The sequence below is a fragment of the Balaenoptera ricei genome, chromosome 2, assembly GCF_028023285.1.
Source record: "Balaenoptera ricei isolate mBalRic1 chromosome 2, mBalRic1.hap2, whole genome shotgun sequence".
Taxonomy (NCBI): domain Eukaryota; kingdom Metazoa; phylum Chordata; class Mammalia; order Artiodactyla; family Balaenopteridae; genus Balaenoptera; species Balaenoptera ricei.
In genome coordinates, this window is record NC_082640.1 from 160419022 (window position 1) to 160429205 (window position 10184).

The 10184-nt window shown below is 39.4% G+C and overlaps 1 protein-coding gene across 5 annotated transcripts in view; it reads right to left on the reverse strand.

Moving 5' to 3' along the window:
• Nucleotides 1-10181, reverse strand: part of AREL1 (apoptosis resistant E3 ubiquitin protein ligase 1) — a 47846-nt gene extending 37665 nt beyond the window's left edge. For 4 of the 5 annotated variants that reach the window (XM_059914663.1, XM_059914668.1, XM_059914669.1 and 1 more), the window contains exon 1: nt 9949-10181. The gene's annotated coding sequence lies outside the window, so the exon portion shown is untranslated. The remainder of the gene's footprint in view (nt 1-9948) is intronic. The other variant, XM_059914664.1, reaches the window with a different exon arrangement.
• Between the last annotated feature and the right edge of the window lie 3 nt (nt 10182-10184).

A 10184-nucleotide genomic window follows, 5' to 3' on the forward strand; every position in this document is an offset into this window, starting at 1 on the left:
GTGAAAATGAAAACTGTGCCTTTTATTTTTACTTAAAAACCCGAAGGTACTTTTTTGCCCACCCAATAAAAGTAATTTATTGGAGGCAAAAGGAAGTGACTATTTCTAGAAATTGATGGTCAACTGTATTAGACCGAGTAAAGATTTAGGCCAGAGGGGGAATTCAAAATCAGCCCTCAAGTTTCTTTTCCTTAGTTATTTAGAACTCTCATTCTCTGATCTAGCAACTTCTTCAAATAAAATTTGTATTTTATTTCCATCTATTTTCATTAATAATATTAACCTAAACTTGACCCAACACTGAAAACTAGTAAGCTCTTTGCAACTCAGTTCAGTGATATTATTATTTCAAAATTATTTTAATGCCTAGAACAAATTCAGATCCAAACTAATTTAAATCCATTCTCTAATCCTATATAAATCACTGGTTAAAAAAAAAAATCTCTTGTCAAATCTCTTTTCAAAATCAGTTTCACTGAAGTATAATTTATATCTAGTAAGTCACCAATTTAGAGCATACAATTAAGAGTTTTGACAACTGTATAAGGTTATGATATAAAGTACAATCATGATACAGAACATTTCATCATCCCCAAAAGTTCCCTCATGATCCTTTGCAGTCAGCCCCCTCCTCCACCCCCACTGATGTACCTTCTTTTGCTATAATTTTGCCTTTTACAGAATGCCACAGAAATGACATCACATAGAAAATGTAGTCTTTTGTGTGTGACATAACACTTTTGAGCTCCATACATGCCATTACTTGTATCAGTTGTTCATTCCCCTTTACTGCTGCCAGTAGTCATCCATTATGTGGACGTACAACAATTTGTTTATCCACTCACCAGTACAGGACATTCTATCCAGGCTGGGGCTATTATGGGTACACATTCAAGTACAAGTGTAATGTGGACACACGTTTTCATTTCTCTTGGGTAAGCAGCTAAGAGTGGGATTGCTAGGTCACGTTGTTAGTATATATTTAATCTACACGAAACTGCCAAACTGTTTTCCAAAGTGGCTGTACCACCTTGCACTTCCACCAGCAATGTATGAGAGGTCCAGTTACTATACACACTTATGCTTGGTATTATCAATCTTTTAAATTTTACCCATTCTAATAGGTGTGACGTGGTATCTCACTGTGCTTTTAATTTCCCTAAGGACTAACAATATTGAATATCTTTTCATGGGCCTGTTGGCTATTTATAAAGCTTCTTTGGTATCCAAATCTTCTGCCATTTTAAAAAACTGAGCTGTCTTCTTACTACTGAGTTGTAAGAGTTCTTTATAAATTCTGAATACAAGTCCTTTATTAGCTATACATTCGGCAAATATTTTCTGTGGCTTGCTTTTTCATTTTCTTAACAGTGTTGTTTAAAGAGTAAAAGTTTCTAATTTTCCTAACTTGATGAAATCCAACTTAACCTTTTTCTTCCTTTTATAGTTTGTGCTTTTTCATGTCTTATTTCTTTAAAAAATTCTTTGCTTAACTCAACGTCACAAAGATTTTCTTCTATAAGTTTTACCTAAAAGTTTTGCATAAGAAAATCTCTTGTCTGGGCTTCCCTGGTGGCGCAGTGGTTGAGAATCTGCCTGCAAATGCAGGGGACACGGGTTCGAGCCCTGGTCTGGGAAGATCCCACATGCCGCGGAGCGACTGGGCCCGTGAGCTACAACTACTGAGCCTGCGCGTCTGGAGCCTCTGCTCCGCTACAAGAGAGGCCGCGATAGTGAGAGGCCCGCGCATCGCGATGAAGAGTGGCCCCCGCTTGCCGCAACTAGAGAAAGCCCTCGCACAGAAACGAAGACCCAACACAGCCAAAAATAAATAATAAATAAATAATAAATTTAAAAAAAAGAAAGAAAATCTCTTGTCAAAGTTTTCTTAAAATTTTTATTTATTTATTTATTTGTTTGTTTGTTTATTTATGGCTGCGTTGGGTCTTCGTTGCTGCACGCGGGCTTTCTCTAGCTGGGGCAAGCAGGGGCTACTCTTTGTTGCGGAGCATGGGCTCTAGGCGCGCGGGCTTCGGTAGTTGCAGCACGCGGGCTCCAGAGCGCAGGCTCAGTAGTTGTGGCGCACGGGCTTAGCTGCTCCGCGACATGTGGGATCTTCCCGGACCAGGGCTCGAGTCCATGTCCCTGGATTGGCAGGTGGATTCTTAACCACTGTGCCACCAGGGAAATCCACTGTCAAAGTTTTAAACAAGATTTTTTAAGAAACATCTGCATTCCATTTATCTCATAATTAGTCACACAGTTTTATTATCCCTTTGTTTCTTTCAAAATCAACTTCCCACATTAACAACCACTATTTAAGTTATAGTCTATTTCAGAATTGGAAAGATTTTAATCTTTTAACAGATGTTCCACTTCTTCAATCTAATAAACGGCACTTCTAAATGTAGGCAAGATCTTAGTCCCTCAGTTCTCCTCAAATGACATAAAATTTCTGGATCCCTGATGCTTGTTTTTAAAAGTAATTCTACATTTCTTAATTTAACTTGGATTCCATTACATCAGTCTCTTTAAAATAATCCAGAGTTCTTCAGACTCAAAATTAAATGAATAGTATATCTAAAACTATTCTATGCCCCCTGGAATACAGAATAGTTCAAAGAGAGTAGGAGAAAGGTATATAAAGCTAATGTTAGTAAAACAGGGAGAAATGAAACAAGAAATTATCATTGCTCATTTTGTAATTTCATGGGATGTCTGGAGAAAAACAAAATAGAAGACTGGCTCATCTATGCCCCTGTCACAGTCTTTACTCTAAATCAAGAAAACAGCAGCTTTAATTTACAACTCCTTCCTACCCTGATGTTTTTTCTATTTACCAAACTGACTCTACTGTGCCCAATCCACAGATTTAGAACAGGCCCCTGTGTTCCCATACCATGGCAGCTTTTATGCTTAGGTGACCCTGGGCCACTGAATCTTGGCTGTAACAGGAAAAATTTTAAACTAATTCTCTGAATCTGACAAGCCGTCTCCCTCAATAAGTCTAGGAAGTTTTTATATCATTAACTGTGCATGAAGTGGCAGGCAAAGAGCCAGATCTACAGCCCAGTGTGGTGAAACTGGAATTGTCACACATATACTCAAAAGCTAACACAATTTCTAACTCTACTACCATCTATTACTTTCAGTTCTACTCTTATTTTTTAAGGAAAATAAATTACTTATATAATCAGAAGAAAGAGGAACCTTAAATGAATACTTTATAGTTCTTTGTTTAAGATTCTGGGAAGAAAAACTCAACTAGCCACAGAAATGGCAACTTAAGATGGCTCAATTTGAAGGAGAAACTCAACACTTATGGTATTCAAAACAAAACTTCTGTTGACCTAATAATCAATGTTACCAAACAAGTGTTTATTAATTTCTTCAAATGTGTATTAAGAACCTATTACGTGGGGCTTCCCTGGTGGCACAGTGGTTAAGAATCCCCCTGCCAATGCAGGGGATATGGGTCCGAGCCCTGGTGTGGGAAGATCCCACATGCCACGGAGCAACTATGCCCGTGCACTACAACTACTGACTGAGCCTGCACTCTAGAGCCCATGAGCCACAACCACTGAAGCCCATGCGCCTAGAGCCCGTGCTCTGCAACAAGAGAAGCCACAGCAATGAGAAGCCCACGCACTGCAACGAAGAGTAGCCCCCGCTCACCGCAACTAGAGAAAGCCTGCACACAGCAACGAAGACCCAACACAGCCAAAAATAAACAAATAATAATAAAAAAAAAGAACCTATTACATGCCAAGCAATATGTTGGATGCTTAGGATTCCAAAATAAGATAGTCCCTGACCCCTTAGAAACAAACTAGTAAAGAAGACAGACAAGTAAATAATTGGTGATAGTTCCATATAGTAAAATCTATGAGGTGAACACACAGTGTTAGTGGAGGCTGGGAAGGGACCCTCAATCAGGAACAGCTCTTAAGCTTCTCAGGAAACTTCACACCACCCTCCTGGGAGCAAAGCCAACTCTCCCACTGAGTTGACAGTGCTCTGGGAATCAAAGGCTACAAAACACTACCTATGTGGTATTGTTTATTCTCATGGTCAGTGACTTTCGGTCCTCAGCACTGGTCAGAGGGGATTATTGGACCACGTACATGGCACAGAAAAAGCTCACTGGAAACCCTAATTTATCAAAATTACACGTGATCTAAATGCAGTGTGGTATCCTGGAACAGAAAAAGGATATTAGTGGAAAACTTTATGAAATCTAAATAAAGTCTGTAGTCCAATGTCATACCAATGTTAATTTCTTAGATGTGACAAAATGTACCACGATTATGTAAGACGTTAACATTAGGGAGAGATCTGAGTGAAAGGTATACAGGAACTTGCTGTACTATTTTGCATCTTTTTCTATGAACTTAAAATTATTCCAACATAAAATCTGGTTTTTAAAAAAAAGTACATATGGTTCCCCACTTTACATTCTCACTCTCCCTTAGGATTCTGATCATGCCTCCCAAGTCACTGCCCTAGTTTAGGTAATGCTTGGTTAAAACGTTTTTTCAAAATCTTTTCGTTTCTTTTCTACGGATATAAACCATTTATGCAGCCCAGCTGGGTTTCCTTCTTCACCAAGATATGAAAAACTAGATCACACTTGGGAGGTTTTAACTGTTTTCCTAACAGTTTCACCACATACACCAAGGGGTATCCTTGGAGTTAAACTTCCCTAAGTGGACAAGACAGGGGTTTAAAATAACCTGGGCTGGATCTCTGGATAAAAACAAAGGGACACAACAGAAAATGTATTTTGTATATTCTTAGATTATCTTTACCTGATCTCTGATCAAAAAGAATAATGAATAGAAAATACAATGAAAGCATAGGAAGGACTTTTCCAGAAGCTTACAGCAAACTTAATCTCTCACATCATTGACCAAGATTGAATTACATTTTCTTTCCTAAATTAGAGACTGGTAAAGACGGATGGAATTATTCTTAGCCAACCAGCCCCATCCTTTGGCGTGAAGATGTGGTTGGCTTTCCCTGAAGCACGTGGCTGCAAGGGAGGAAAGTGAATACATGGAAAAAAATCTGTTAGGAGGAAGGAGGAAATGGATGCCAGGGGTAGGGAGGTGGGGAGATCAACCAAAAGAATCCTCTGCACTTGTATATCCACAGTATGCTAGCATTTAAGGAACTTTAAAATGTAAAAGCAACTTTTACTATGTAATTACTTTTACTAGCACTTGTGTTTTCTCTTGCTTTGTCAAAGTTCTTGGGGTGGACATGGGAGCTTATACAAGCACCAAAAAAAGACAGAGAATTAAGTATGGCTAGTAGGTTTCTATGAGTAGTGGGCTTAGTGTCTGTTGGGTGGGTTATGTGGGGTACCAAATTCATGTTCCTTGTATCGTTCTAGTGGAATCAGATGGCCTTGCAGACATACAGAAGCATAAAGACAGGTCATCTACTTAAACCAATCCCAATTTTTCAAAACAGAAATGTAATTTAAATGCTTTTTAAAGTGTTTTATTTCACTTTGTCTTTAAGGCTAGTCCAAAAGGAACTAGCATTAGTTAAAGGATAAAAATAGATGGATATGCCTTGGGAAGAGAAAGTAGAAACTACACAGGGATATTGTATAAGATCTTAGAGTACCTAAGCAGGAAGGGATCTCAAAATCATTAGTAAACCATTCAATCTTTTAATAAAATTTATTGTGGGACTTCCCTGGTGGTCTAGTGGCTAAGACTCCATGCTCCCAATGTGGGGACCCGGGTTAGATCCCTGGTCAGGGAACTAGATCCCACAACTAGTGGGAACCAGATGCCGCAACTGAGTTTGCAGCAGTCAAAAGACCCCGTGTGCCGCAACTAAAGACCCAGCACAGCCAAATAAATAAGTAAACAAACAGACAAATAAATAATTTTTTAAAATTTATTGTTAGTATTTTAAAAAATACAATGAACAGGACTTCCTTGGTGGCACAGTGGTTAAGAATCCGCCTGCCAATGCAGAGGACACAGGTTCAAGCCCTGGTGCGGGAAGATCCCACATGCCACGGAGCAACTAAGCCCATGTGCCACAACTACTGAGTCTGTGCTTTAGAGCCTGCGAGCCACAACTACTGAGTCCACGTGCCACAACTACTGAAGCCCGCGTGCCTAGAGCCCATGCTTCGCAACAAGAGAAGCCACCGCAATGAGAAGCCCGTGCACCGCAACGAAGAGCAGCCCCCACTCACGGCAACTAGAGAAAGTCCACGCGCAGCAACGAAGACCCAACGCAGCCAAAAATAAAGTAATTAATTAATTAATTTTTAAAAATACAATGAACAGATGTTGATAATTAGCATCTCAACACCAACAGGCAAACTGCACTGAAATGAATGCTTCAGCTAAAAGCTCTGAAAAACATGATACCAATTCCTCAACTATTCAAGGTAACAAAAATTCATATTAAAATCATATGGTACTGTTTCCAATTCAGGCTAAATGACAAGACATATAGCTACCATAACTGTTTGGTTTCTAATATCTAAACGATACTCACCTCTTTCTATTAAACCACAATTTGTAGTACAGGCTTCAAGAGTCCCTTCAGGAAAATGGCATGGTGACATAACACCATATCAATTCTCAGGCATGCTCACACATACCCACACACTGCAATAAGGTTAAACAACCTCAAAACTTTGGAAACTACTATACAAAAGAATATTAGTGAAGGCTAAACATTCATAAACCCTTCAAAAAGCAAAGAAACCAAAGAAAGATAACTAAAATGTACACCTAAGCTATTTAATGACGAAAGTCATTTAAAAGGTAAATTGATTTACTAGAATCCATTAAGGTCATAAAATTTGATCTGTTATATGGTATGTTACACTGTTAAATAAATATTACACAACACTACTCTGCCCTGAACCACTACCAGAAAGATGAACAAGTAGAATAATTCCTCTAAAATATTTAAATTTGCATACCTGTTCAACCACCTACCATAATTTATCTGTTCACAAGTCTTTCTCCAATACAGGCCTGAACTTTTTAAGAGTAACCAGCACATTGCCTGTAGCAGAATGGGCCCCCAATAAATGCCTTCTGAATGAATGAACATGCAGCGGTAATGTACTTCTGAGGTATCCTTACGAACCAATTCAATATCGATACCTTAGGAGTAGGGAATGCTGTACACATATCATGCTACCATATTTAGAGGCAGTCAAGCTAACTGAAAAATAACTAACAGCAACTAACATTTGCTGGGAGAAAAACTCGTATCACATGAGACATAAAAATAAGTGTAAAAACTGTAACTTGAAAAGGAAGAAAATATCTGTGAATTTATTTTTCTCTTAATGGCCACAAAAGTGAATCTACCTCTAACTTTCTAACACTGAAATACAAGATGTTGGAATCTTTCATCATCCAAAATTTTATATAGAAATTTGTTAACAACTTAACATTAGTAAGTTAGACCAATTAGTGAATGGAATGAAGTCCAAGCCCAATTATGTGTTCAAACTGTGGGTCGACTGCCTTGAACAATTCTTTCTCTTCAAGACTGCAGAAAAGTACAAAACAACCTCTTGACTACTGAGAAGGACTAAAATTATTTCTTTTTCTCACAAGTATGTAATCAAAAGCAGTTACTTTCTGCTCCCACCCAACACAAAGCAACACCATCTCCCTCTCCCATCACCATCAAAATATGCTATAGAATATCTGAGTACTTTAATCTTAGACCATAAGAATCTCAGATTGCAACAAAATTACAATGCAACAAAACATATTTTTCTAAGTATGGTCTCATCCCCCATGGTGTTCCTACACTAATTTAGCTCCCTATCAAGTTTTAACAATCAAGGAAATCAGAAAAGTCTCAGAATAGATATTACAAACTGCTTGTTTTTTTTTTTAAATGTATTATTGTTCGTGAATTCCAAAATTCAGGGTACACATTACCAAGAGAGTGTTTTTCTGTCAATGCCTGAATTTAAATGCAAATGACTATTTAATTATATGCAATTTTCCCTCTGAACCTATATATAACACTAATCAGTCTCCAAATGTTCAAAATAAACACACCAATCATGTTTACTTAAGAAGCTTATTGGGCTTCCTTGGTGGCGCAGTGGTTAAGAATCCGCCTGCCAATGCAGGGGACACGGGTTCGAGCCCTGGTCCGGGAAGATCCTACATGCCGCGGAGCAACGAAGCCCGTGCGCCACAACTACTGAGCCTGCGCTCTAGAGCCCGCGAGCCACAACTACTGAGCCCACGTGCCACAACTACTGAAGCCCGTGCACCTAGAGTCCATGTTCCGCAACAAGAGAAGCCACCGCAATGAGATCCCCGCTCACCGCAAAGGAGAGTAGCCCCCACTCGTCGCAACTAGAGAAAGCCCGCGCCCAGCAACGAAGACCCAACACAGCCAAAAATAAATAAATAAAATAAATAAACTTAAAAAAAAAAAAAAAGAAGCTTATTGCCTAATCACCAAGAGGTTCTAATGCGTCGAAAAAGTGGTGGCTATCATATCACCATGACAGCTTGGCAGAAAGGCTGTTCCCGAAAGATTAGGAACTTCTAGTAACGACAAATGGGGTAAAGCAAGAGGCACATACAGTATCTGTAGATGCTTCCATAATAAAATTATTTCCATATCAAAAATTCAGAGCCTACAAAGTCAGATATGTGCCCTACAAAGCTATCTAAATGCATGCATGCCTAAAAGGGAAAGCAGAAGTAGGAAGAAAACTGTCTACTCAAATCAACACAAGAAATCACCCTGCAATTGAGCTTTTCAAGAACTGAAAATGTAATAAAGTTTTTGAGGTTATTAACACATTCAAGTTCCAAATTGAGCAACTATATTAAAATACACAATTGGCATACTCTGACAGAAGACACACAACAATAACAGAAAACACTTTAATAGGGTTTAGTCGTGCTAGGAACTTCATACTTCAACTAATTTAGTCTTGATTACATCCCTGTAAGACAGATACTATTCATTTTACAGGTAAAGAATCTGAAGCACAGATAAAATCACCCAATTACATACAACTAGTAAGAGGCAGAACAGGGATTTTTAATTCCATCAGTCAGACTCCAAATTTCATGTTAATACCCTATATTTCATAGTAAGGCTTATGCTGCAATGGTCAGTTGTTTTTTTTTTTAACCTCATAACCTTTTTGGATTTCAAACACTAGGACAGCTTTGTGCAATAAGTACAGACTTTGGAATCAAACAGACCCAAACAAACCCCTGAACAAAGTCTGAGCCTCAGCTTCCCCAATGTAAAAAGAGGGTACTGAAGTTATTGTGAAGGTCAAAGAAGGTAATATAATTAAAGTGCCAAATACAATATGTAAGATCGGGGTTCTTAACTTTAAGCGCAGATACCTAGAGGGTTCACGGATGGGCTTCAGAGTCCACGAGTCTCATAATTGTATGACAAATGTTGTATGTGTACCCATTTGTTAAAGAATATTCCATGGATCTCCGAAAGGTTAAGAACCACCAGAGTACCTAGGAGGTACTCAAAAAATGGAAGCTATCTTTCCCTTTTTGTTCTCAAAAACTCTACCTTTTCCATTAGAGATGACACACCAAGCCTTCACAATACATGTTAATTATTTCCCAACATTTTCCTGGCTTGGTAACTAGTAACATATACAAACTTATGCCTCAATTTTCTAGAGACAATCTAAAGAAGGCCCTCAAACGCTGCTCCATCCCTCGCTTCACCGAGATGAATACACGGTAATCACTCGGGGGAGAATCATGAGGATCGTCCACCTGGCTACACCAGGCACAATGCCGGCTGGGAGAACCAAGTAGGAACCAGAGCCTCCGAGTAGCATGATAAAGACCTGATGCCCCAGCGCTGAAGGATGAGGAGAATGTGTTTCCCCGAGCTACTGGGCAACCCAGAATTTCGTCCCCCCTACCCTTGTCCTACCTCTCTCTGGAACTCTAGTGCGGGCAGGTCCTCTGGGCTCTGCCCCGTGCTGCACAGATGCGAGAGAGAAACATTACCCGAGCAGGGGATGCAGCACGGCGAAGTCCCAGCTCTGCTACCTTGGGAGGCGACTGCAGCACCAGCAGAAAACCGTCCCTCGACCCTCCCCAAGAGAACCCAGTACAAAACCCGGCCTTGGACGGGAACCGGCTTGCGGCTTTTCCGTTTCCCAAAAC